The sequence below is a fragment of the Epinephelus moara genome, chromosome 3, assembly GCF_006386435.1.
Source record: "Epinephelus moara isolate mb chromosome 3, YSFRI_EMoa_1.0, whole genome shotgun sequence".
In the NCBI taxonomy this organism is placed as follows: Eukaryota; Metazoa; Chordata; class Actinopteri; order Perciformes; family Serranidae; genus Epinephelus; species Epinephelus moara.
In genome coordinates, this window is record NC_065508.1 from 26,692,050 (window position 1) to 26,719,400 (window position 27,351).

The following is a 27,351-nucleotide window of genomic DNA, read 5'->3' on the forward strand; positions in this document are numbered from 1 at the left end:
TTTTCCACTTTAATTTTGAGTGTGACTCCAAATCCAGACCTCCATGGGTTAATAAGTTTGATTTCCATTGATAATTTTTGTGTGATTTTGTTGTCAGCACATTCAACTATGTAAAGAACACAGTATTTAATAAGAATTTTTCATTCATTCAGATCTGGGATGTGTTATTTTAGTGTTCCCTTTATTTTTTTGAGCAGTGTAATTTAAGGACCTGGAAAGTCTGTATCCTCCTGACACCCGAAATTCTGTTTTGTTTGCATTTTTGATTTCTCCTAGCTACTTGGGATCTGTGGGACCTGATAAGTATAAAAAACTAAACATTGTCAACCACAATTAAGTCCCAGTGTCCTCAAACAAGTACTTCCTAATTAACGGTGTCTTAGCTTGTTGCTGTTGCTAAAACTGATCAAATGTGTTGCCATATCAAACTACAAACATTATTAATCATAAATAAACAAGTTTTAACCATAAAATGTGATCAGGTTTTGTCCATTCTTTCATTGCCATCGTTCTCTATTCTGCTATAGATTCATCACCCTCCTTATATCATACCATCTCGATGGGGACTAATCGCCAAAGACTTTCCACATTTTTCACTCTTATGTGCACGTTAATAAATATTCATTTTACTATGAAAACAAGAACTAACGCACATGGTTGGGTTTAGGAAAAAAGAACAGGGTTTGGTTTTATAATCTTATGAGATGCGAACACCATCCTTCAAGTCCGTGTTTGCTAGACCCATCCAAAACCCCTCTCGCCTGCCCCACTCATACTTTTGCAGCCTTAACTTTTGTTCTTGTCAAGCTGCGTTTCCCTCTGACGCCGCTAGGCACCATTAAACTGTCACAGCGACCAGTCGCAAATCATACCAATGTTGAAAGACAGCTTTTTTCGTTGGTGTCTGACGCTGCAAGTATCTGCCCAAGCACCGGATTTCGACGACTCTGGAGTGAGACCTGGTTGTTCTATACATTTGGGCCCAAGTGTATATGTTGTATAAGGCCAGCAGATGATGGGACAAGCTGTGAGAAGTGCCTCACTGGTATCAGGCTTAAAAGTGATTCCAACTTTCCAGTCTGTGTACTAGTGAAACATGATGATGGAAGATATGAGGCATGCTCAGATGAAACGTCGTCGAGTGGGCCTCTCACCATGGGGAGCACCCCACTGATCCACTGTCTGTATACATTATTGCATCACACACCATCTGCAGCTATGATTGAAATTCACTAAAGAATTACATAAACAACAATAAAACAGACACAGCTGGGACATGATTGGAATAACTGAAGGTTTTTATTAAATCTATATCTATAAAATCTCCACTGTACATTTCTCCTCCATCCTGTGCACTGCTGATATACTGTAAGCACATTTTTGGCATCAGTGTCTTCCCTTTATTGTCTTCCTTATCTGCTTACCTCTATTCCACCCACCATGCAGACGTTCTTAAGAACAACCCACAGTCTCTGGGTTTTTAACAAATCTATAAAATTGCATGCTTCAGTAGAAACAGCATCAACAATAAAACTCACATTTTTTTTAATGTTAACATTAAAACATATTCTGAATCTTCATTATGCTGATTATTACAGACCCACTGCATGCCTTTAAAAAGCCGCCTACACAATCAAAACCAGACTGAACAGAAGGAATAATAATAAGAAAATAATAATAACAGACTGATGTCACAACCTGGCAAATGGATCCCAGTTGGTTTGGACTTAAGATCCAGCCCCTTAATGTTTCTTCACAGTAACACAAAGACGCATCTGTGTTACAGGTCAGATCACATTATGGCACAGCATCATGAATTCTTTGAAGGTTTCTTGGTGCGAGATATTTCTCTGTGCTCATGAATAACAATAACTCAAACCTTAAGAGAAAGTCTTCGCATAAAGCCAATCAAAAGCTTTCTCTTTGGATTTGTAACAATCAGACAGTAGCCTGCCTGACATCACAAAAAGGAGCCAGAGACTTTGAACCACAACCCCCCATTAGCTTTATAGCTACTGCCTTTTTTTTTCTTCATAAAAAACGTGGCTCGTTGAACGAGTTAGTAAACAAACATCCACAGAAAACTGCATTGATGATGGTTTGCAGGTTAGAGGGCTAATTAGCTGGTCAGCAAACCGAACAGCTTAAAAACTTGCATGACCAATGGTCTGCTTGGCTTCAGTGTGACTCACCGGATGTAGACTGTGGCTATAAGCCTGCCTCTCCCTTTCCCTTTCTGCGTGTTCCTGTTTTCAAAATCCCCTTCACCAACAACATCCAAGCTAGCAACATACACACTGAAAATGACAAGATTTGATGAAGATTTAGATCGTGCAAAAAGGCATACCTGCTTTGTTCTTTTTGTGAATTAATTGAAAAAGCTACAACGAATAAAACAACTTGTGAACGCAAGACTGAGGTAGTGGAGGTGGCAGTCACTCACAGGAGGAGGTGACGATGCTAGCTCCATAAACTGCAGTAAACAACGCAACGCAAACATCTCCAGTAAAGTGATACCCGAATTCAACCCTTTTTGTGCCAGGGGTCTGATCTTCATCCCGACTCCCCACCAGTTCAGCAAAATCTCTGTTGCATTACTCCAGCTTAAAAAATGCTGTCTGTCTTCATGTTGTAAGCTACGGTTAGCAACATGGGTGCTAATCATAGATATATTACAAGACCTGGATACTGTACTCCGAGAGTCCAATGAGAGTTGCTTGCCTGGCATGTACCCCAAAAAGTTTCTATCTTCCAGGTTTACTTCCAGGGTATGTGGCAGACTGAATATGGGCAGTAGTGTTTTGTCCACTAGCTCCACCCACGGGTTCCAACTCGGCTCATAAACTGTACATTGCATTGATGCATCTGATTTTTAATTGCCTTTCTCAGCTTGAGGAAAGATTAACAAATATTAAACCACCATGGATCAAAAATTTAGGGTAGAAAAAGTCATAATTGACCTTGTTTGCAGTTGGAAGTCCCATGTCAACAGTTTTACTGACATCTCTTTAATAAAGGTGGTTTATGGGGAAAATAAATATTATATTTCCCAGAGGATTTTTTGCTGCAATACCATGAGTGGCCACTGGGAAAACTGGAAGCAAAGCTGCGCTACTTTCTTGGTGCTTACAGACCATTCCACAGCAGACATTGTGATTGGCCCTTGTAGGAGAACCACAGGTGTAAACACATAACACTAATAAGGGCTGCATTCCATTCATGTCAGCTTATTACAAGGTCCTGCTATTCTGCATGCTGACTCAACCCTTGAGTTGCTCATTCACAACTTCCCTAACAAAAGAAAATCAATACTTTACTCAGTAGTGAGCGTTTAAACGAGATTTCAGATGCTTGATTTAATCACTGTGCTTGTCGCACAGCAGTTTCCCCATCTATAAAATGCATTGCATTGTACATTTGTATAGCATTATACAACAGTTAGTTCCGGCCCTGCAATCTGATTGGTCGAGAGACAGTAAAACCGTGACGATATTGGAGTACAACATCACGGTTATTTCACTGTGTATGTATCACTCCGCCTCACAGCTGATTGCAATCAACAATCAAATCAAAACTGACGGTTAGTGTCAGTTAGGTCAGCAGTTGCGTTGTAGGCTAATTAATTCATCCACTGTCAAACAGCCAAAAATATGGATTTATTTCCTAAAATAAGTTTTGAATTGAACTATGAATGGTCATCAGAGGAAGATGAGGGAGAGGAGAAGCTGAATCCATCTGAGCACACATCCAGGTTTGTCAGTGTTTCATCAGCGGAGCTCAATGACTTGGAGAAAAGCAACATACTGTCAGATCAGAAGGCAGAGTCGGCTGTGCCTGTGAAGCGACAGTCCACCATGCAGTCACCAGAGACTTATTTCACCGGCTGCACAATTAATGGAAACGTGCAGATAAATGTGTATAAAGAGTAAGTGCCTGGCGCACCATGTCTGCGTTACATAGCAACGGTGACAGCGGAGTCCTGAGGGAACTATTTTTGTTGGCGGAAGACAAATAAAATGCTTAAATTATCTATTTTGTCCTCATTTTTCAACATTTCTTAATCAGCCTTGCTTATTTAACTGTTGAACTGTTGTATAAAAGCAATATCACACTCGAGCTCGTGATGTTGTACTGTGATATCGTCACGGCTGTGATCGTCTTTGGCCGAATCACAGCCGTGACGATATCACAGTACAACATCACTCCCTCCCGTGTGATATTGCTTAAATATACCTGCTGTGGACACTTGACTTTTTTCATTTCATTGTGGAAATCTGCACGACTGTTCAAAATTTCGAAGGCTTGACTGGGTACAATCAGATGTCTGAGTGGAATATACTATATTTCTGAATGGTCTTTGATGATGATCTTTTAGGTTGTAGACAGTTCTCTTTATAAACAGATTTCATTTTGTATGGAGGGTTTGTTTTGTACAAGGAGAACATGCTGCACAATGGTTCAACCAGCCTGACAACTGAAAGGGTAGACAGAGACAAAGATCCCTCTGAGCAAGAGCTGAATGAGAATTGAAGAAATCCCCAGTCATTGGTGAAAGAAACTAGAAGCTTAGCATCAAAATGTGTGCAGATTTAAATAGAAACAGGTTCCTGGTCCAGAGTCTGGTGCACAATAATGTCTATAACAAGCTGGAATTAACAGGCAACATGTTGCTTTAACAAAGCTGTTCTGCAAACAACCAATAGAAATAGAAATTTAGTCTAGGGTTAGCACTGTTGGAATATCAGCTTAAAGTACTGACAAATCACAGTTTAGAGCTTTTCAATCACCACTGAATAGACTGCAGAGGGCCTGAAGAAAAACAGCTCCTCTAAATATTTAGAGCCCAATCACACGAATGATTGAGGGTCACTTACGCTTTTCAGTACTGGAAAACAAATTCAAAATCCAAGCTCCAACAGTATTCTCCCCAGTCATGAAACACTGTGGGAACATTCATAAATGTAATTTTAAATCATTTAAGTCTTCTTCTTTTGGAGCCAGTTTTTTTCCAAAGTAAGTAATACAGTTGGTGTTTGAAAGATTCTGTTTTTATCTTTGTTAAAAATGCTGTTATTTAAGGACAGAAAAAAAACATCACTATAACAGCTGATTTCAAACTTTTGAATGGTGGATTTTAGTGGAGGCATACTCAGAATTTGGACATTCAAATAATATTGTGGCATAGAGCTTTGATTGCACCCCCAAAATCAGGCCCAACCCGACAGAAACCCGCGTCCAAACCCAAACCCAAGCAGCAGGTTTGGGCCCAAGCCTGATTAAAAACTCAAATAAGCCAAGTAAAGTGTACTCGGGCTGTTTTAGCTCAGTGGCTCCCAACTGGTCCAGCCACAGGGTCCAGATTTCTCCTTAATTATTAGTTCAAGGTCCACACAGTACAGTATATTCAGTGTCATGACAGCGTTTGGCCAGGTTCAGCTGTCTCTGTTAAGTAGCTGTCCATTATTCACTCACTCTACAGCGGGAAACAGCACTTCAAAATAAAAGCTTTGAGCCAAAAATTCACTGTCCTTTAAAATAAAGTATGTTTTTTACAAACTTGACATGTTTGCGAGTCACTTGGGGATCATTCAGAATGGACCTGCAACCTGGCACCAAACTCTTGAAGCATCAGATCAGCATCATTGAAACGTATTCATTTGGTAATTGATACAATACACACACTAATAGTGGGAAAATGTATTATTTGTATTAGGAGAACTGGAGACAGCACTGAATGCGGGACCCTGTTCATTGTTCGGTGGCTCATGAACCAAAATAGTTCAACTGCTACTTATAAAATTAGCCAGATGATCCACGGATGGTCCCCACTACTTTGACACCATTGAGAAGACACACTTGAGACTTGTGGCCGAGCCTGACTGAGTGCAGCCAGGCGTCTTGCTTCCACCAGCTGAATGGATAACTTTAGGTTTAGTGCGCCACTGACTTGAATGGGGATAAAATGATTAAATCTTATGGCTCTTGTAGACTTTTCAAATGTCATCACAATGAATAGCCCTTTTTAGATAGATTAAAAACAAAATCGGGGAGTGCGGCAAAATGCCACCTACCTACTTTTGTTTATACAGAATACACCTTTTTTGGGGCAATGGGGGGCGTGAGCAAGTAACAAAACGTGTAGCTCAGCGTGTGACATAAACAGTGACGTGGGAGAGAAGCCGCGACTGGTCAGTCCTTCAGCGATTCTCTCATAAGTCGGCCCATTCTTCCCTGTCCCCGTCACTTGACGGTTAATGGCCTCTTCATTTGCGAGGACAAGGAGGGCGCGCAATTCCTTCTCTCCCCAGTTGGTCATCTTTACAGTGTCTGTCAGGTTTGCGTTTCCCTCTTGCTACTAGCTGCTTGCTAATTCCGGCTATCAGCTGTTTTCTGTTTATCCACCGCCAGTGGGTCGCACGTGCGCCGTCATCAACAGCTCCTCCCGTTGCAGAAGGCCGCCTCGGACTGTTTAAACTAAAAGGGTTCCGCCAATATGACTACCCTACGAGGCAGAAGATTGGGCACCTCGGATCAACTCGCCAATCCGGCTCTGTGTGTCTAAACGCTTGCAGCTTGCTGGCAAAACGGCCCAACATTCGCAGAAAATCTGGCAGTGTAAAAGGGGCAAATGGATCAAAATCCGGTAGTGAAACGAATCATCACGCGCTAAAAAAGTGTATCCACTGATTTACAGATGTCTCTTTCCCAGTTTAAGTCAATTGGAAAAATCTTTTTGGGGCTCAGGGCATCATGTGACAAACCCCAGAAATTGTAGTACCACTGTTTGGCCACTACTAAAACTGGCTTCAAAGCCCAGCGCACCTCCTGGGGGCCTGGATTCAAGCCTGGGGGAATGTTGAGAAAATACAGCCTAGGCAGGCTCAAACCCGTCAGGTCGATTTGGTCCCAATCAGGTTTGGGCAGAAAATCAAAGCTCCATGGTTAAGGTTAAATATATTGTGTTATATAGTAAACAGGAAATGACTTTGGACACAGTCTCTGTGGCATAGCTTACTGTGGCATTTAAGTGGAATGAAGCCTTAATTAATGTTATTGATTACTGGTGATTTACCTTTTGTGAGGAGTAATGATGTCTGCTGGCAATAAGGTCTGTTGACAGGTGAATCGAGCCGGTCACTTGAGGCCAACAGAGCTTTTCTCATGTATCTCAAACATACTATAATATATTCTAAAAACCCCTTGACCCTACAAAAAGGGATGATAAACTCTGATTTCATGCAAACATAAAATATATTTCCTGGCACTGTATTACCACAGGGTAATATTTTTTGCTCTGTCACCAGAAACACATACATTCCATCGTTTTAACAGGAAAGAAAAATGTGTTCCAACACATAACTCTTCATGTATCAGGCGACTGTTCTGGAGAGAAACACAAGGTCACACAAGGATAACACCGTCCGTTCAGACATATCACCCCCTCCCATATTTCCCTCCATTCTTGAAAGGAGGCATCTGTGGGCTGGCTCAGTGTACCATGACATGTTTTGGTATTCAACTCGGGGATAAGAGCAAGATCACTCAAGTCATGTCTGACAGCAGGTTATCGATCTGGAGGCAATTTTATTCCTACATCGGGAGAAACGAACGGCCCCTCTAATTCTCTGTGTGACCAAATCCTATCGCCCCTGCACATCTTTAATCTGCCGGACAGCGGGCGGATTGGCCGTGGGCTGAACACAGTCAAGACGCAGTGTTTGCCATTTGTGGTTATGGCTGCGGTGCTGATACACAGTGTATCTTTATTCATTCATAAATCTGCTTTATGAGGTGAGCCTCTGTGAATTACACAGCTGCCAGTCAGAGAACATACATGTGCTGCACATACACACGACCTTACATTTAATAATATGGTGTCATGTGAAGCCCTTTCCTCAGGAGCCCATAAAGTCCCAAAAGGTGATTTTTTTTTTTTTCATCGTGTGTGCACAAATTATTTTCTTGTGCGAACGAGTTAATTATCTTGCGCACAGAAGATAATTTACCATTAATTCACATGTGTCTCTAATGACTTGAGATGCATACAGCCATATATAATAGAGAGAACTCAGTTAATCAAGTTTTATTTTCTATGGCGCCCCGTAAGTGGAGGCGTATCTATGTTCCCAGGGTCCAATATTCCCCAGCTTAATATCCTCTCAATATGAATCATTAAGGAGACATTTCAAAGGGTTTTTATGCTCTCAGTAATGTTTTTCTGTAGATTAAATGTTCAATGTATGTGTCCCTGTGTCAATATGTTGAAATCACCCTCCTATAGCTAATTCCCTCCTGATGTTAAACTCCTTCAAACCCACGCCCTCAGATTTGTGGGTGAGACAGTTTTCCTGACTAAGGGTGCTTTCAGACCTAGAGTTGTCTTGCTTTGGTCTGAATCAGGGAATAATTTCATTACAAAGTTGTATAATTACCTAGAGTTGGTTCGTGTTCTCACGGCAGCATTTAAAAGCAGACCAGATAAAATGCCTGCACGAGAAAGCTGCTCTTGATTGGTCAGAATTTCCACGTGAGAAAAATTCAGGAAGTAAACCAAACGTTGAAGAAGAGTACACTTGCAAGATAAATGTAACACTTTCTAATGTCACAATGGAGGGACAACTACGCAGGCTGATTTAAGGTCATCGTGGACTATATTGCTGTCATTGTTCATTTTAGTCAAACCATACAGTTTGAAAACGAGGCGCGGCTCCAACTAGAAAACAATGTTTTGATGCATTGGATGTGCTGAATGTGCATATTAAGGCAGTACAGGAGGAGGTGCACATTAATAATCCTCCAGGACTGTAACATGCTCATGTTTAATCCAAACAATGTGTCATGTGACTGCAGCTGGTTCAGATTGAGGTTGGAACACGTTCTCACCACAAACGAACCGCAGCAGAGTTCGTTTGTAACCGGACCAAGACCACCTCTTCAAGAAGGTGTCAGTCCGGTTGTTTTGGTGCACACCTGAGTGTGATTGCTGTGTTTGCACCTGCTCAAACGAACCACACTTAAGGGGCAAACGAATTTGAGTTTGATTGAACCGAACCTAACAGGGCAGGTGTGAAAGCACCCCTAGACTTTATCTCCACATTGGCTGAGCAGACTTTTACCATTCAAACTGCATCTGAAACATCAAAATCCTTTCATTCTTTTGCAATTTCAACTGCGGAGCTAGCCCTTACCATTCTATTGCAACAGGCTCATTTGAGATGAGCCAGGCCTCCAATAAATCGATCACCACCGATCCAAATAATTCTTACCAACAACTTGCTGAGCAAGACTGTATATAAATTTGGACAATGCCATCACTTACCCCCACTGTACAAAAATGAAGCCAAAATATCCCAGATACAGCCACAGCCATCTTGAGCCATTGACATAATTTGGAGCCAGAGTCTGTGCACTACTAATCTCTGGCAGTATCAAGTTCCTGCCCATACACCCATCTGACCATTTATACTTCAGCCAGCCACCAGGGGGCGATTAAGATATTTTGTCTACACTTTTGGTAAGCTGTCATGTTGTCCATCTTTAATACAGTCTGTGATACTGACTTCCATTTTCACAGGAAATGTACACTTTCTGCTTGTTACATGCATACAGTCTTTTTCAAAATAAAATTAGAACGGGGTGAAACCTTCAATTTTAGGTTTCAGCAACAAAAGAATGTAGTTAGGCTTAGAAAAATATATCATGGTTTGGCCTAAAATAAGTACGCTCATTACTAGGGTATATTGCTAGGGATGTTATATTCCTAGGGTAATATAACATCACCTGACATACGTCACTAGCATAGTATGTTAATCATACTAGCACACTACATTGCTATTAAAACAACGCGATCAACTTTTGGTTTCATGCGGGACACAAACAGCAACTCCCGGGTGAAAATTCGGAGTTTGTTTGACCCATCCCCCACTCCTCCTGCCTACCCAGTGCCGACTGTCTCGCTCTTTTTACAGAAGTAGTTGTGCAGAGCACCAAAAAAGGCAGCTGCCTGAATCGTCTCATACCGTTGCTAAAGGGAGCCTCTGTGCGTCGGTGTCTGACACCAACGGGCCACTGACCAAGTGTCAGTGTTTGACAGGTTGGAAGTGAGACTGGGTCGGCCGATCACTGAACAATGCATGCCAGTTAGATCTGTGTCCGCCTTAATCCTGACTTGCTCTTACGTTATGCAACATGGGCAATAATGACCTCACGAGAACAATGTGAACACAGATTTTAGAGCCAGGTGCTGCAATGGCTCTCCAACAACTGCAAGACTCAGTACACGATGGGAAACGCCTGCCTGTCACCTGATCAAAGAGCTGACTGGCTCATAGTTTCGACTAGGGATGGGAATTGATAGGATTTTATTGATACCAATGCCATTATCGATTCTGCTTATCGATCCGATTCTTTATCGATTCCCTTATTGATTCCTCCTGTGAATTAATGATATCACCTCCTGTTGTTTGTAACCTAATACATCTGCTTTCAGAACATTTTATTATGAACCTTAAAGCCATGGTCTAGTTTAGAAAGATGATGAGAAAGATTTGAAAAAAAAACATCCCCAGCCTGAGTGTGTCAACACCATGCAGCTAGTGCAGCTATCTCAGGTGAGGCAGCTAACGCAGCTAGCCCAGCATATTATAACAACAAATAGCGTGCAAATCAACTCAACTGCCCTTATCTTACCATCCTTGGTGTTCCCATGAAATCCTACAACAGGAGCGGGGATGCGCCGAAGCTCCACAGTGGGCTAGCAGCTCCAGGGAGGCTAACAACAACAGCACCCCGCCCGCCGTCCACCTGGAGCGGGGATGCGCCGAAGCTCCAAACTGGGCTAGTAACTCCAGGGAGGCTAATAACAACAGCGCCCCGCCCGCCGTCCACCTGGGGCGGGGATGTGCCAAAGCTCCACAGTGAGCTAGCAGCTCCAGGGAGGCTAACAACAACAGCGCCCCGCCCGCCGTCCACCTGGAGCGGGGATGCGCCGAAGCTCCAAACTGGGCTAGCAGCTCCAGGGAGACTAACAACAACAGCGTCCTGCCCGCCATCCACCTGGAGCGGGGATGCACCGAAGCTCCACAGTGAGCTAGCAGCACCAGGGAGGCTAACAACAGCGTGAAGTGAAGCTACGGCTTTGACCGCTTCTGTCTCTCCGCCATTACGTCGTCTTTGTTGTTGAACGGGCTGCTGACTGACGAGCAGAGATTCGGCGTAATGAAAAGAATCGATAAGGGAATCGTTAAGCATAAAGGCTAATGATGTCGATGAATTGGACCAGTTGGAACCGGTTCTTAACAGGAACCGGTTCTCGATTCCCATCCCTAGTTTCGACCACAAACACCACATTTGATAAAATATCCTAATTTTCTGTGTAACTGTGACATTTAATGGAACACTGTCGGCTGTTAGTCTCATGCTCTGCAATTAAGATTTAGTCTGTCAACAAATATATCTCGTCTGGTTGATAATAATAATCATAACGGTCATAACATTGTCTGCAAACCACAGGTGGCCTACAGATGGATCCAACAGGATGTAAATACTTGTGTGAATTCCAGGACACTTTTGAAGGCAGCTGGAAACAGCATCTTTACAGAAAACTGTCCAACTTGACTGCAGCTTTTTATCACCACCCCCTGCTGCTGCTGCCTGACCTCATCTACTTTCCAGGAGAGGCACAGTTTAGCTCAAACAAGCATAGTTTTAGTTTATATAAAGAGACATGGGACCTTGTGAACACAGGACCTTGAAACATAAGAATGACCCTCTTAAGGTCTTGTAAGGTGATAGTTTTTATCATGTGTCACCTTCGGGACTGGACGGGCTATTTGGGACTTCCACAATGACTGAGTTTTTTTCCCCCTCAAGACTTTTTTTTTCATTTTTAGAATTTTCTGAACTGAGTGATATCATTTGATCATAAACCATAGATATTTGTCCAGACAACCTCCGTATGTCCAAGTGTTGCTCAGCAATAAACTGTCAAGTTCATGTCAAGTCAAAATGTTACAAACCTCGGGCCTAACGAGCAGTCTTCCCTCGTCCTTTTGTGAGGGCAAGAATAGCTGACAACAAAAACAGAGACGGGGCGTCTGTCACTAGCTGTTGAAAGAACTCACGTCTGACGCTCACAGCTGGTTAAGACAGCTTTACTAATTATAACAACAGTGTTGTTATTGTCGTGTTGTTGATGCCTGCTAGCTGTTAAAACACAGTGATGCAGTAACCTGCCTGCAGGTGATCTCCATGCTGACTTAATGACTTCAAATAATAGCCTCTACCTTGCTGCATTTTGTCCTGGAATAGTTATCCTTTAAGTACACACAAAGCCACAGGGTCAACTTAAGCCTTTCTGAACTCACTGGTTTTCATCACCAGCCCTGTTTTCAATAGGAAATAATAATCTATCTGATCCAGTCAAAGCCCACCGAATCACCATGGCTTACCTTCTCTCTACATTGTCCTAAAATGCTGTGTTTATATTTGTGCATGAAAATGTGCGTCACCAAAATAGATATTTCTCTGTTGTAGCCAGAGGATGGATAACACATAAAGAATAAAAAAAAAGAGATCAGTAAGATGTTGTAGCTGTGAGCTTCAATCACACAGAATGTTGCATGTCATTTTCACACATTTATTGTCCTTTGTGATCCCTGCTGTATATTTTCTGCTAATTAGCGGTGTTGAAGTTACACTGGTCCCCGTCCTATCTCAGTAATAGGTAGCCGATTATCTGTACATGCACAACGTGATTTTGCCAAGTAGGACATGCTCTTGGATCAACATCCCATTGCGTTCCAGGACCAACACTGCAATCAACCAATCACAGCCCGTGACATCATGAGTGTACTGCTTCTGTGCTTCTTTAAAATTTCCTCTTTGCTTCTTCAGAGCTAAGCTACTTCTATTTCTTATGTGCTCTGCACTGTAATGGGCTTAGTTACTGGTTTATCCCTCTGATTGGTTCATCTGCATCCAGGCAGGGTAAGTGAAAGGCACCCTAACGTTAGTGATGTAGCTAACGTAGCTAGCTTGCTACCTATGGCTGATCGCCGACAACTAGAAACAAACGACGATCAACTGTCTGTTTATTAATCTAAACAAAGAACATGTTTTCTTGTGGTGTCCTTTCTAAAATGAGCAGTGGTGAAAGTTACTGTATTCTGTTATGATCGAGGAGTTAATAAGTAGACAGCGATAGCTAGCTAGTTAGTGAGTTTTTACAATTTCTTATTATAATGAATTATCTTTCACCACGTCAGTAATTCTGTTCATGTAAGCCAAACACACACTCCTCTACGGAGTAACTAGCTGCGATTATATCCTGAATATCAAGAATATAATTAACTGGAGACAAAGTTTTATTTTCTACCACGGCATCCTCTGCTATGATTTTCTATAAAAATGAAGGTTATCTTAATCTGTGTTCCTGTTCTGATATCCAACGGCACAAGAAGACATTTTTATTCTGGGTATGTCAACTGTTTCTTTCTGATGTCCACTCAAAATTGGTCTATTGGCAAGCTTACTTGTTAGCATAGTCTACCTGGTTAGCAAGATAACTTGCGAACCTTGCAGTGGCTTACAAAGTTTTTGTTCAGTGTTACTGAGGATTTTGTTCAACTGTACTAACTTCAATTTGGAAAACTAGCTTAGCTCAGAAGAAGCACAAAGATATTTTGAAAGAAGCACAGGAGCAGTGGCGTGCACAGACTTTTTGAAGGGCAGGGGCGAAAAGAAAAAAAAAGGGCACTTTGGCGTGCGTTTTGGCTCCCAAGAGGGCACTTTAGCAAGCGTTTTTCAACAATTGGGCCACACCACCTTGCAGTGGTGTGTGCCCCCCCCCCCCCGTGCACACCACTGCACAGGAGCAGCATACTGATGATGTCAGAGGGCTGTGATTGGTTGATTGCAATGTTGGTTCTGGAATGCCATGTGGGATGTTGATCCAGGAACATGTCCTATTTTGTAAAATCACGTTGTGCATCTGCATACAGTGCAATGCTTCCTTTGGCCACTGGAAGACTGTCCAGCTCTTACCCTGCTGGATCCCCTCTGTAGTTCTGTTTACAGCTGTGTGACTCTGTAACGATTGGCAGTCAGTGGAGTGACTATGAGGTGAAGTGTAAGGGTGTTAGAGTGGAAACAGAGGCCAACAAGGAGGCAGGTACAGTGGCAAAGACAGGAGACGATCAATGCTGGGACCTAAGAGAGATTCTTACCCATAAGTGTCACTAAGAGCAGCTCAGTTTGTTCCTCGTAAGTTTGTGGTGGGAGGAAATCCACTTGAAAATAGAAATGGAGATAGGTACGGTATTGTGGATGTATCAGTGGAGTGGAAAGAGAGGCACGGCTGAGAACTGTCTGCATAGCAGGGGAATATTTGAGGCATGATGACGGACTAGTGAGTGCTGATGTGAAGAGAAAATTGGTCGATGCCAAGCACTGAGCCCAAGAGGACGCATGAGTTGTGGTGAACAAGAGACTTTGTCTTTATGAAACCATTCAGCCAGGTAGGAGGAAAACCCTGCGAGACTTTCCTAGAAACCTCAAGATGTCTGAAAGTGTAAGAGTAGGTGGTGATTGACTGAGAAAAAGGAGGCAGCCTGAATGACATGGAGCACTCCTGAAACTGTGAGAGTACAGTCTGAGTCCAAAGTGCTCAAACATGATTGATGGCTGGGATGTCTCTGGGCTTCCCCGGACTCCTTATACAAGCCACGTGTCTTATGCGCTTCATTTGAAATGATTTTAACACTGACCATATTCCAGGCAGCAATTGCGTTTCCCTCAGAATGTCTTTCGCAAAAACATAAGCAGAATAAAAGCGTAATTCAAAAGGGGACAGGGCTGCAGTCAGGCCAGCACCAGCTTTTGAACCACAACCTCTACCAGGACTCTGTAATCAAAAGTAAGAAGAACATTCAGTACCCTGTGAGCGAAGATAAGGGTTCCCATTAGATTGGGAAAATAATGTCTAATTTTATAGTCAGCACCCAGTTTCCAGCCGCCAAAAAAAATTCTGTAAAAATTCTGTGGACTTCAGACACAAAAAGGATTTCACAGTTGTAGATTCAATCCCCAGTGGGTGCAAGCAACTGAGACACAATGACGTAACAATACTGCTGATTTTTTTCCCTTTATGGTTATCTAAATTCAGCAGGAAAACCAAACACATCTTCATGCATTTGGAATAACTTAAGAGCCCTCAGCAGAAAAACAGTGGCTTTGATTGTCTATTCAAAAATCTACGTTTGCATTTTCCAAGTAAACTCTTGCCTTACTGTGAATAATGACTATCCTCTCTTACATAGCACAGGTGTGAGTAGTCTGATGTTTAGGGTTGGGTATCATTTGGGTTTTTGCTGTTACTGGCGCTAAAACGATACGTACAAAATGGTACTGATGCCTAAATGGTGCCTGAATCAATACTTAAAAAACATAAAGAATAAACAACAGCCAGTTACACAAAAAATAGCTTCATAACTATAGAACTGGCAACTTTAAACTTAAAATTGAACTCTCAATAGACGGTCTCTAGCAGCACTTTTTACTATGAAAAATCACCAATAAAACACAACCAGACATGTTTCAGCAGGAAAATGATCCTAAATCGGGGAGAAATAAACAACATCAGCAATCAAGATCACAAGTTTCCCTGATGCTAGCATGTACATTATGTACACTACTACATGTATGTAAGCAGCCTACTGGCAGACAGGGAATAACTAATGGAGAGTAGCGCCACTTTTGACTGTGAAAAGAAGAAGAATTTCTAAACATACCTGGACATTTCCAAATTGGGAAGAAATTAAGAAAACCCTATGCTAGCAGTGCAGCCTACTTGCAGCCAGGGAATATAATGGGGATTAGCGTCACTTTCTAACGTGAAAATTCACCAATTAAAGTTTCTAAACACACCATGACATGTTCCATCAGGTATATGATCTAAAATCAGAGAGGTAATTAAAAACATCAGCAACCAAGATCACAAGTTTCCCTGATGCTAGCATGTAGCCATATGTATGTTAGCAGTGTACTTGCAGCCCAGGAATGACTGTAATGGAAAATAGCACCACTTTTTCCCATTAAAAAAAAACAAAAAAACAGAAAAAAGTTTCTAAACACACCCTGACATGTTCCATCAGGAATATAATACTAAATCGGGTAGAAACAGAAAACATCAGCAACCAAGATCATGTTTCCCTAATGCTAGAGTGTAGCTACATGTACGCTAGCAGTGCAGGCTATTTGCAGCCTGGGAAAAACTGTAACGGGGAATAGCGCCACTTTCTACAGTGAAAAATCACAAAGAAAATTTCTCAGCACACCTTGAAATGTTCTCGGCAATCAAGATCACAAGTTTCCCTGATGCTAGCATGTAACTACATGTTAGCAGTGTACTTGCAGCTGAGGAACTAACTGTAACAGAGATTAGCACCACTTTCTACCATGATAAATTCCCAATAAAAGATTCTAAGAACAACCTGACATGTTTCATCAAGAATATAATCTGAAATCAGGGAGAAATTAACAACATTGCCGACCAAGATCACAAGTTTTCTTGATGCTAGCATGTACCTTCATGTATGTTAGCACTGTACTTGCAGCTGGGGAATGACTATGGAAAATACCTTAACTTTCTACCAAGTTTAAAACACCCAAACATGTTCCATCAGGAATATAATCCGAAATGAATCAGGTCATGTTTGCCTAATGCTAGCATGTAGCTACATGTAGCCTATGTTGAGAGCATACTCGCGGCCAGGGAATGACTAATGCAGTATAGCACCACTTCTTACTGTGAAAAATCACAGATAAAATGTCTAAACACTCCCGGACATGTTCTAACAGGAATGACCGGAAATTGGGAAGTTATTGAAAACATCAGCAACCAAGATCATGTTTCTCTGATGCTATCATATAGCTACATGTATGTTAGCAGCTTACTTGCAACCCAGGAATGACTGTAAAGGAAATTAGCACCACTTCCTACGGTGAAAAATCACAAATAAATGTTTTTAAACACAACAGGACATGTTCTATCAGGAATATAATCCAAAATCGGGGAGACATTGGCTACCAAAATAACATATTTAACATTAGCATTCTAGCGTCATACCTGTTTTAAAATGAGGACTATAGCTTTGGTGTAAGGCCTATTTGCTCCAGGTACTGTTTCTCTGATATGTTCTGCTTCTCTTTAGGTGTTTAGATGAAAAAAATCTCAAAAATTAAAAACTTCTCCTATACAGACAACACCATTAGCTTGCCTGGAGCATATGATATATTGTCACCTAATGTCTCTTGTGTGCCAGCTCTGAATTGCACCCTTTGTCATATCACATTAAAAATAGCACATAGACAGCTGAGCTGCTGTCTGTCGCACGCAAACATTTATGGAACAAAACCCTCTATACAAACATTTATGGAAATCACTGAAAATATCCATGAAAAAGAGTGAATGTAATTGTCACTCTGAAAGCTGCTGTCAGGGACAAAGCCCACACCTCTGTTCATTTCCACGCGTCTCTTGAACCCTGCCAGCCTTAAATCATTCAGCCACACAGTGACCACATGCAGCCGCGGTACATTTTCTAATATGATTGTTTCCAGCCAAATGCATATCCCTCTTCCACAACCCCCCCCCCCCCCCCTTGATATTAGATCAAGTCTAGCCCAGTGTGGTAAGCTATTTGATGGGAATACAAAATTGTCTGCCTCATCCATTCCCCAGCTTGCCCAGTTCCTAGCAACCAACAAGATTAGACTGTCTGTTTCTCAGTGGTTCGGAAAGACCCAGAGTGCAGGCAGATACGCTAATCACATTATACAGACTTAATGCATGCACACCAGATAAACACATATGTGCCTGTACGCACACCCAACCACACACACACAAACACACAGACACAAAATTAATAAGTCAGTGATTCAAAACAAGATGTGGATATAGAGAAAATTCTACAATCATCCTGTCTTATAAAACTGCAAAATGTCACAGAGGGTAAACCCACATCTATTCACTTTACTCTGCATTTTATTTGTAAAACAGAATTGAGCTGTTGCAATAGGCTGACATACATTTTTAGATCATACTGTCATGTGAGCACACAATATTTTAAAAGAGCACTCACTAAACCAGTGGGTCCTAAACTCATCTCTGTCCCCTTTGTGGATTAAAAAGATTCCCAACTTAAACCACATATCCCATGCTGTGACCTTCTACATAGAATTTTCAGTATTGTCAGATAATGACAAAGTTAAAGCTTCAGCACGTGACTTCCACAGTGACAACTTTAAAGTAATACCACACAGCCCAGTCACAGAGGGAAATGTTGGCAGTGTACATTCCTGCAAACCATGGATACATCTGTACATTTCATACGTATTGTATCAACATTTCTAAAGTGACGTGGTATATAAACTGAATTTGTCATTGGGAGGTGGAGGAGATGGTGGATGGCATGACACCAGTCGACTGCCAAGCTACAGCAACATTTCCAGCGGTTGTTGTGTTGCAGAGAAAGTGTGTTTTTTTTAACAACCTATCACTGCTTTTCCAGTGGCTTTTGTGCCGCTGCATTCCCAGCAGCTTCTGTGCCGCCAAACGTGTTTTTCAGTGACGCATCATGGCTTTTCCAGCAGCTTTTGTGCTGACGTATGAGGCTGTTTTTAGCAACCTGTCACCGCTTTTCTAGCAATTTTTCTGCTGCCAAACAAGTATGTCTTTAACGCAACCCATCACCGTTTTTCCAGCGGCTTTTGTGCCACCAAATATGGGTGTTTTTTTTTTTAGTAGCCTGCAGCTTCCATGCAGCTTTTGTGCCAATGAATGAGGGTGTTTTTAGTGACCAGTCACTGCATTCTAAGCAGACTTGGTATCGCTGCTTTTTCAGCAACTTTTAAACTGCCAAACAAGGGCGTGTTTTACACAACCCATCACCGTTTTTTCCGGCGCCTTTTGTGCCACCAAACTTGGGTGGCTTTGGTGCCGCTAAACATGGGTGGTTTTTTTTCAGCAACCTGTCACGCTTTCCTAGCGCCTTTTGCGCCAAACGAATGAGGGTGTTTTTCAGTGACCTGTCATCGCTTTCCCATTCCGGCAGCACAAAAGCTGGCTGTCACCATTTTTCAGCACTTTTTGTGCTGTCAGACATGGGTATATAAAGTCGAATTATGATCTTTTCCTAACAATATGAAAGTGTTTTTTGTGCCGAAACATAACCACACATTAACCATAATCTTGTTAGAAATGTTAAGTTTAAACCACTACAAATTAGCGTGTGGTTTGCAAAAAAAATTTTCTGGCAATCGGGTTGTACCACAGCATCTAAAGCACAAATAATGTTTGTATCGTTATGGTACCAAAAGCATGATGTTTCTCTTACCTTAAATGTGTTTTCACAGTGTAACTCAACCACACTCCTGACGCAGGACACGAGCCGCCATTTCTACTGTCATAGTCTTTGTGTGCCAAATATCCACCTTGACCTCTCAACCTCTGTGCAAGAGAAGGAGACAAGGTAGTGCTACACATTAGAGAAATTACTACAGTTTTATGAAACATTAACCTTCACAGAAAAAGAGCAGAGGCAATGGTTTGTAACTGAATTGATCAGAAGAGGAAATGAGTCATGAACTGTCTGATTCAGCTCAGCGGGAGGTAATGATGGATTGATCGATCACAGCCCATGTTTGCTTTGTGGTAAACAATCAGTGCAGCACATCACAATGTTAGGAAAAAAAAAACCCTGAGAGGAAAGGAAAATAGAAACAAATGTCTAAACCTTCAAAGAATGTTTGGTGTGGTCAAAAACCAACCTCAAGGTGGTCTGATAATCATTAGATGGACGCATTTCCCCACGTTTGGGGTGCTTTGCTTGGCCTGCTGCCCCCGCGACTCAGATGAAAACAGATGGATTCATAGGTATACAACAAAAATGGCAACTTTTTTTATCTTTTGCAATTTTAACTTGCTCCCACAATTTCATTGCAGAAAACAAACACACAAAAAAGTAAAAAATGATCACAGCATGCAGAATTTATCTTCCAAAACAGATGATGGTCTTCAAAGTGTTTTAAAAGGATGCTATGTTCGTGTAACCGATGTTTAATTGTTATAATATTTTACCAAGTCTATCTTTCGTACTTATTCATATTTTGTTTTTTTATGTGTTCATACTTGTTTCTGTATTTATTTTATTTTGGCAAATTCGATTTTTGTTGTGTGACCTCTGACATTTCGGTAACGTCATTTCCTGTAGATTCCCGCCATCCTCCTCACTCGTTATCTGGACCCCATGCGGAGAAGTAAGGGTTATGTGTGTTCCTGCCTATAAAGCATTAAAATGTCATTAAAACACGAAACAGAGGTGCAAACTTGATATGGTACAGGTGTATTTATGTACTTTTTTTAAAATCAGTGCAGCACTTTTATGTAGCATGCTAAGTTACCAATCTCAAGTTAAGCTAAAGGAGCATGACGGCAGTTTTTCGCGCTGGTTGTTGTGTTGTCCCTTTGTTTTTAAAGGTGTGTTTGTGGAAAGCTGGTCATGAGAAGTTGCTGTACTGATTTTAATGTGTCTTGCACAGGAAATAAATCCCCCTGGTCAGCAAGGCAGAAGTTGCCCTCGTCTCCTTGAGCTTGTAGCAAACCAAAGTGTCAGGCCAGACCGGCTACACTAGGACAGTGGATTAGTTAGACTAGCTGCTTCTCTCTAACATGCTCTTCTGTCTGCTTTCATTTTGTTGTTTGATTGATGATTGATTAGATGAACGTAGCCTCAGTAAAATCCTTGAAGACATGTTTGTAATGAACGTCTATAAAAGTAAATGAACTTGAACCTAAAATCAGCGCCTGGTCAAGTGAGCGTTCAGTCATCAGTTTTGATCAACAACCCCATCAACCCTCACAGATACTGTATATCAAGGATCTTTCTGTGCAATGGTGCAGCGCGGGAAAACATTCAGGCTCAGCACTGCCGATATTAGGTCATGAAGAAACGGAGCCCCCTGCATGTTGTAGCTGCAGGGACAGAATGGCATCATGGACGATAACATGGACGGTGATAGTGAGATAAGACAACAAGCCGGAGGAAAAAAGAAACATGATGATAGACTGATGGGATTACTGTCAAACAGGCTGATCCATTGCGAGGTAAAATCACTGTGTGTGACAGGTGCCTGACAGAGAAAAGACAGACAGCTGCACACACACACATGAATACACACATGAATACACACAGGCTTATGGAGAACAACCCACACACTCTAAGGGGATATATTCAACATCATACAGTACATATTGTTTAAACCAGCTCTTCTGGAAATAGATCTTTATGTTAGATGCTGTTTGACTGACTCTAATCTCTGTTGCCAGGAGTTACCATACAGCAAAGATTCAACCGATACAGGCAAGAAAACTTTAACATCTGCTGCTTGAAACACGTGAGCAGGTCCCTCCAACAGAAGACGTGTTTCATGTTTCCAGAAACAGCTAGCAGAAAAATATAAGACAGTAGGAAAAAAAAAATCTGAAAAAAAAGACTTATCTATTAAAGATACATTATTCTATTTTAAGTCTTCGCTATTGCTCGATGTTTCTTTTTGTTGTATGAGCTCTTGGCTGTGGTGAAACACTACGGATTCAGGCAGGTGCTTCACAGCTGATGCTCAGCACTGATCAGACACAGAGATTAAGCGCTGCATCAATCAAGCAGCGCTCCATCACACAGCCTGTCTTCACTGCAGTACATCACAGTGGAAGAAACACTGGCAGTCTGCAACATATATATTTTTACATATTTATACCACATACACACGCACATACATCTACAGTATCTGATGGATGGAAGTACTAGCATTGTATTTTGAAGCCTCCCTGTAATGTGGTTCAATGAGACTTGACATTTCAGGGGCTTGAATCATAGTGCATCACTTATTTTGCAGGGGCTGGGCAGGTAATTCATTGTTGAGGTGGCAGCCGTACTTCCCAACCTTGACACCTTAAAAATAGGAAGGATCTCGAAACTGAGGTAGAGGGTCTGGGGGTCGTCCTCCACATAAAAGTAGAGTTTCAGAGACCTTTTTCTGCATTCTGGTGACTTTTACTTGAAAATTGCCAAATATTAAATACACTGCATCTGTATTTTTACGTTAAATACATTTTATTTAGTTTTGGGTTCATGACCCTGGTACTCCTGGTACTCCCCCCAGGAGGAGGGAGGGAGGCCAGACTGTAGGCTTGGCCCACTCCAGGGACCTATACAGTTAGGCCCACACACCCCTGGGTCCTGGATGTCTAAGCGAGGAACGGAAGGCTCACGGTCTCTGGAAGACAGCCTGGTATTCCTCCGTGGCAGAGCTGGGTCCCCCTTAACCTCCTGCCAGAGCCTCCCGCTGGACTTACGCATGCATATTGCAGTCAGCAGTCCAGCCCCAAAGGGTTTGAGAAGGAGGGAAGGGGGGGGGGCTGCTAGTAGTACACATTTAGAGTCATAGGGCTCATACACGCTGCACAGTGCCAGAGAGCAGTTGTGATAACGAAGAGGAAAAAAGGTGAAAATATTTGTCATAAATCAGGAGAATATGGGTGAGTTGTGACCCCAGGAGGAAACTAGAAGTCTCCCAGGAAAAACGAAGGGGTTGGCAGTATGGCTGCGTCACACCAGAGAGCAGCAAAATGTTTGATTCTATGGGTTTGATGATGTACTGCAGCTGGCAAGCCAGTCGCAAAGACATACTAATGCCAGTCATTCACCATAGATCTCTGTATTTCTTTCTCTGGATGGTGCCCCTCCCCAATATATTTTTCTTAGGACTGACCATCATTTCAGTATTTTACTGAAGAGGGTAAGAAGCTTCCCGAGCAAATGGGCTTACTAACTGTTAGTTAATTTACAGGTATAATGCCACTGTTCTTGTGGCTCATTATTCCGAACCCCCAGTAGTCTGAAAAATGTCCCATTGGGCCAAAAACCCCTTTGACTGATAGCCTGGTATCCCAAAAGCAAACACCAACACTCATCCCAAGTCGTCACGTCCACAAATAACGTACTAGTTATCCTCCTGTGTCTGCTGTTGGCATTCCAGGACACCGCAACCAACACGGGGACGTCAACAAAAGCACATGGCTATGTTTAGGCAACAAAACAAAATGGTTAGGTTTAGAAAAAAAACATCATGGTTTGGATCAACATTCATACAGGAAGTGAACAGTGGGCTCCCGGATAAAAGTCAGGGGTTTTCTGGACCCATCAACCAACACTCCCGCCCACTCTATAGGGACTTTCCAGCTGCTTATATCATGTCATCACCGGCAGTATTTCAAACTGATGCCACCCAGCAGCAAATCATTCTGCCATTCAGCTGTATTACAAACTGATGCTGCCCGGTTCACATTCATCATTCAGTCCAAGTGGAGGTTTGTGCCAAATTTGAAGTACATACCTACGTAGGGACAACTTAAAAACATAATGCTTCTGGCCATGGCTATCGCCCTTAGCTATGGAGGCTAAGTGTAGAGGCTTGGTTGTTCCGACATAACCCCTTAATGCAGTTTAAATCCAGCTTTAATCCCACCTCTGGTAATAAAAATAGTAAAATCATCAGGATTAGTTTTTTTTTTTTTTGTACAACTCTATATATTTAGAACAAGAAAACTCTTTTTATATGTTTTGATGCTTATATTATTATCCAGCATAACAGCAGAGTGAAACAGATGCACATGTGAGCTTCAACCCTGAAAAGTAATCTATCATTATTTTTCCTACTACTAGCCAAACCTAACCGCCATTACTTTCAAAGTAGAAAATATGCCACTGTGCCCTTTGGCCTGTTTTTCCATGTTAAGTTGCTCATACTTTCCTCATCAAACATTCTGACATTCAATACATGCTCATAAAATAGCCCGCAGCTTACGCTGAAATATATCACAGCCAAAATGAAAGTGGGGACGATGTCCGTAAGTCATCAATCATTGCTACCTGCTGTACCACTCCGTGAAGTCAGGAGCTAAATATCTTTCAACAGCATCCAAAGCTGTTTCACTGAGCGCTCGCTCTGCTATAATATCAAATCTGAACATTTTATACCCAGTTGGAAAGAATGCTGAACTTGGCCTCCTGTTGCATATTGCTGTCTGCCAAATGTTTGCTGGGTTGTGATTGCATTCATCTTTAATAGAGGATGGAAAGCGCGGAGGCTCTGCAGCTCATCATAATGTTGATATGATGGCATATTTTACCAGCTGATGTATAAAAATCTTCTGTGTTCGATGCACTGTATAACATGCTGTGCTTTTATTTCTGTCTGTAATATAACTGACTAAGGGTTCGTCTGTGTAACATTACAAGCTGTAAAGAATATAAAAAGATATAACGAGCACAGCAAACATATTTTCTCCATCTACAAAACGGTGGCAATTGTATGTGTGTGCAGGGTGTCGTTTCTTATCGAGGAGCATTTTCTACCCTTCAGTCTGTTGTCAGCTCAGTCGACAGAATTTCATATCGCAGGGGGAGAAAAAGCAAAAGCACTCCTCTCCCTGTCTAATCCACTGGGCTGCAACAGTGAATGTACAGCGGGGTGGAAAAGATAACTTCTCCCAGGGGGAGCTGCCAGCCACAACTCTTGATCACCGCCTCCCTTCATCTTTGTTCCCCCTTTAAATTTATGAATAGAAATGCAGCCAAAGTTTACCCAATAGCTGAGCAGTGTTTTATCTGTTGCAGCTCAGAATGGAACTTTTAACTCCAAAGGGATGCTGGACTTTGTACTCGCCCCATTAAGTGGATTAGCACAGTGTGTGACAACAGTATCATAGAGGTGTTACACAGGCCAGTGTCTTCAAAGTCACCTTTTGTTCCTGTAAGCCAACAGATAACCTGACAGCTTAATCCTACTAAAGAAATGAGTGAAGTCAAATTTTGTTGGATGAAAGAGTGAAATGCTGAAAAACACACACAAAGGTAACACGTTAATCTACAGTGTGTTCACCAGCAGCCGAGTCGCCAGAGGAAAATGTTGGCATTGTTCATTTCTGCAAACCAGACATTTGTATGTTTCATATGTCTGATATTCTAATATGAAGCTGACTTTGTCATCCTTGGTTGTATGGGGTGGTGGATGGCGTGTAATCTAGGTAAGACGCCTGCCAAGCAGTAGACCACTGTTACCAACAAAACAACTGTTTGTCTTTTTAGCAAGTCATTGCTGAATTTCATTAGCTAACGTTAGCTTCGACAGCAAAACAAACTTGAGGAAACTGTTCAAATGTCGTCCTCCTTTGTAAGATTGGCTTCCTGCGACATCATCCATCCACTGAGTGAGAGCATACGGGTCGGCCAGTTTGGTCCCGTTAGTCAGTGTTTACTTGTTCAAGAAACACTCGCGGTCCCGGAGAGCGAGTGACCTGACGTGGTAGCAGTCTGACGCTCTACACTAAAATGAGAGCCCTGTTGGTTGAAGAAACTGAGGTTATACTTCTACTTGAAGATAATCACACATTCACTCCGCTCGGCGCTCTGAGAGTGCGGCGCTCTGGATAACCAAACGGTACATTCAGACAGTGCTCCAAGTTTACGAACGGTCCTGAGTGCGCTCTTTCTGACTGCACCACTCGCATCATTCTCCTCCATTGTCTAAAACAAGCCAATAGAACTTGCTAGCTAGCCCAAGCTAATGTCTGTGGAGACTTGTTTTGCCTCTAGCTAAGCCCCGCCTACCAAAAAAACGTTATATTGTTTACTATCAGTAAAAGGGTCTATTTGGCTCATAAAATAACTCTACACTGACTTTTGGTTTCACATGTGACATGAACCCTGATCTCCTGTATGAGAGTCCGGTGCTTGTCTGAATCGTCCACCTAAGCAGATTTATTTCTTGTCGTCAAAACAAAAACAGCAAACAGCTAATTTAAAACTCCACGTGTTATCTTCAAACAACCAAAACAAATCAGGATTTTTTTAATGACACCAGACACCTCATACAGAGTAATTAAAGTAATCACTGTTGCTGATGGCGAGCTGTATTGACACTGTATTGAATTCATCTTCCTCCAGTAGACAGTATGTGCATGTTTTAGTAAAATGACACCACAGCCATCCATTAAGGAATAACTGTTATTTGACCAATGGCACATCCATCAGTAACTCTCTGGTGAGCTCATTTGAGCCTTTAGTTGGTGCAAATTCCTCAACCATGTTCCCCGTGCCCTCTGGTGCTGCACTGATCTCACTCATCTTTTCATACACTCACAGCAGTCCACTCCTCCCACACAGAGATTTGGACTCTTGTTAAGTTCATTTACAGGGCCAGGGGGATGGACTGTGGCCAGACATCTATTTTATAAATAAAGACGACTGAAAGCTTTCCGTGTAAACGCCTCAACCTGAATGGAGTAATTACGGGCAGCCAAGGTCACTGGGAGGACAAAACTCACATGATGGAATTGGTAATTTCTGGAAACTTAGGATAACACTTTGAACAAATCTAGACAAAAACAATACCTCATAATTGGAGGACAATTTAATAAACGTCCTGTTTTTCACCTGCTTTCATTTCAAGTGTTCAATCTGTGTGTGAAATCAACGGATTCATTAAAGTGAAGGATCCAGGGTGAACATGGATTCTGTTTCCAATCAATGTGAGATTATTTTGCACTTGTCTGATTTATTATAACGCAATTTTCAGGATGGAGTCCCTCTCCTAATAATTTATATTAGCCTTCATCCAAATGCATAATCAGCTGACCTTTATTCTAAACTAGCCTGCAGATAAAACCCATGTGGAGTATTGATGGTGCCAGCGCTGAGCTTTATCAAAACAACAGAAAAGCAATTACACAGAGAAGAAAGACAGAGATTGAACAAGTCTTCACAGAGCGATACAGCTTTGTGACATGTGATGTAAACAAAGGAAACCACTCAGTGCTGTTAAACATGTATTCCTCTCCTCTGAATTATTTTTCCTTCCTACGTCCAACATGCAGACATTCAGAGGAGCGTTTGGCCTTGAAGACAAACCTCCCATGTATTACAATGACCTGTGCTCCAACTGCCTCAGCTATAATACAGATGTGTCCCTCGGGAGTGCCCTGGGAATAATCTACACTAGTTCAGCTTGTATTTCACTGTCTTCCTGCTGGAGTTTGTGTAGTGTGCATGCAGAAAGACAAAGAACGAGCCTCTCATGCTCCTGTGGAAGATGTTTTTAAACCACACTACATTTCATACGTTTCATATCAGCGTTTCTAAATTGACGTAGTATATGAGCTGACTTTAGCCTGATTTACATTGCCTGTTCAAGGCGGGAATATCACCTTGTTATGCCACCTCGTCTTGCTGT

The 27,351-nt window shown here is 42.0% G+C and overlaps 1 protein-coding gene and 1 long non-coding RNA gene across 3 annotated transcripts in view; one reads left to right on the plus strand and one right to left on the minus strand.

The window, feature by feature from the left end:
• Positions 1 to 27,351, plus strand: part of doc2b (double C2-like domains, beta) — a 245,734-nt gene that overhangs the window by 56,896 nt on the left and 161,487 nt on the right. The window lies entirely within an intron of this gene.
• The window catches only part of LOC126383932 (uncharacterized), a 30,094-nt gene continuing 22,137 nt past the window's right edge, over positions 19,395 to 27,351 (minus strand). Inside the window, exon 3 of the long non-coding RNA XR_007569203.1 lies at positions 19,395 to 19,507. This is a non-coding gene — a long non-coding RNA (uncharacterized LOC126383932). The remainder of the gene's footprint in view (positions 19,508 to 27,351) is intronic.